A 2500-nucleotide genomic window follows, 5' to 3' on the forward strand; every position below is an offset into this window, starting at 1 on the left:
AGGGACGAGGGAGAGTGGAGAGGGAAGGGGAAGGGAAAGGGGCGGAGGGTGGAGGGAGAGAAGGAAGGAGTGGAAGGGTAGGGGAAGAGAGGATAAAGAGGAGGAAAATAAGAAGGAGAAGGGGGAAGAAAAAGAAGAAGATGATGATAATGATGATGAGGAGGAGGTGGAGTAGGAGAGAAGGAGGAGGAGGAGAAGGAGAAGAGAACGAGGAGAAGGACAATAGGAAGAAGGAGGGGGAGAAGGAGGAGGAGGAGAAGTAAAAAGAAGAAGATAAGGAAGAATAAGAGGAGGAGGAGATGTTTGATGCGAGAGAGAAAGAGGAAAAAGAAAAACAAAAATACGTAGATAGAAGACAAAAAAATATATATAATACGACAAGAAAGCAGAAAAGAAGACAAACGGGACGAACAGAAAAAAGGAAGAGTGGGAGCAAAAATAAAAGGAAGAGAAATAGGAAGAAGGAAACAAAAGTGTTCGGAAAATCGCACCGAACAAGCTACAAATCCCGGGGAACTTGTCCGAATCCGTGCTCAATCTTGTCCTGTTTAGCGACTGATGGAAATCTGTCAGGCTTGAAGCACAACGAAGAAGCACTTATGATGCTATTACTTCACTATTCGATTGATGGAATTCGCCATTTGGCAATCGGGGAAGCAGGTTTGCGAAACTGATGTTGCAGTCATAAGGGGGAGTTCGAAAAGAAAAAAAATGAGGATATGTATATGTATGCGTATATTTCTTTTCAATATCTATTTGTCATTGCTATTATTATTATTATCATTATTATTATTATTATTATTGTTGTTATTATTATCATTATTATTATTATTATTATTATTATCATTATTATTATTATTATTATTATTATTATTATCATTATTATTATCATTATTATTATTATTATTATTATTATTATTATTATTATTATTATTATTATTATTATTATTATTATTATTATCATTATCATTATTATTATTATTATAACTGTTATTACTATCATCATCATTATTACTATTACTATTATTCTAATCTAATTTCATTTTATTATTTTTTTCTACAGTCCTAGGGGTTCGAAATACGAAAAATAGAAACGGCATTAAACGTATGCGTATATTAGCGTTTATTTATTTGTTTATTCTTTATTCATTATGAATACGTGTCGATGATTTTTGTGTATTTTATATTTTCTCTTTATATTCAGTTCGTTTTTTCAGTTATATAAGAGACAGAAAAAAACGAGATTTTTAAAAATCTTTTACATATCTTTATATATTCGTTATTCTATTCAATCATATGTTATCTTATTTTTTTAAAAATCTTTTTATCCATTTACCATCTACCTATCTATGAAGGAAATATTTTGTGTATCTTATATTTCCTCTTTATATTCACTTCATTTTTATCAGTTGTATAAGGAACTTATATTTACCTATCTACCTATCTATGAAAATTCTAGTATCTATTGACCTATCTACTCTCATTCGCTATGAAAATCAAGTATCGAAATAACGGTAACGGAAGTGGTAACGATAGGACAGCACTTCGCTTACTCCTACCAGCATCAGTATATAAGGGTTATTATCGTTTGCTGCATTAGGAAAATAACCCTTATTGCAACAACGCATGCAACGCTTGGTATTTTCTGCAATGAAATAATCTGGGCATGGAGACACAGCGGAAATTCGGAATACGGGCTGGTACCTGTAATATAGTTATAGATATTTGAAAACAATAGGAAATTTTGTTTTTATATGCAGTCGCGTGTAATGGTTGGATTGCATTAATTCTATATTTGATTTTAATGGTGTAATTATTTGTATTCATTTCCGCGCAGGCGAGCGCTGTTTTAATTATTCCTTTTAATTTTAATGGCGGGAGAGAGGGAGAGAGATAGATAGATAGATAGATAGATAGATAGATAGATAGATAGATAGATAGAGAGAGAGAGAGAGAGAGAGAGAGAGAGAGAGAGAGAGAGAGAGAGAGAGAGAGAGAGAGAGAGAGAGAGAGAGAGAAAGAGAGAGAGAGAGAGAGAGAGAGAGAGAGAGAGAGAGAGCCGGGGGAGAGAGAGAGAGAGAAAACCGGGGGAGAGAAAGAGAGAGAGTGAGAGAGAGAGACATATACATACACACACACACACACATATAGATGGATAGATAGATAGACAGACAGACAGACAGACAGATAGAGCTAGGAGAGGAAGAGAGAGAGAGAGAGAGAGAGAGAGAGAGAGAGAGAGAGAGAGAGAGAGAGAGAGAGAGAGAGAGAGAGAGAGAGAGAGAGAGAGAGAGAGAGAGCGAGAGAGAGAGAGAGAGAGAGAGAGAGAGAGAGAGAGAGAGAGAGAGAGAGAGAGAAAGAGAGAGAGAGAGAGAGCCGGGGGAGAGAAAGAGAGAGAGTGAGAGAGAGACATATACATACACATACACACACATATAGATGGATAGATAGATAGACAGACAGACAGACAGACAGATAGAGCTAGGGAGAGGAGAGAGAG

The sequence above is a fragment of the Penaeus vannamei genome, chromosome 1 (assembly GCF_042767895.1).
Source record: "Penaeus vannamei isolate JL-2024 chromosome 1, ASM4276789v1, whole genome shotgun sequence".
NCBI lineage: Eukaryota > Metazoa > Arthropoda > Malacostraca > Decapoda > Penaeidae > Penaeus > Penaeus vannamei.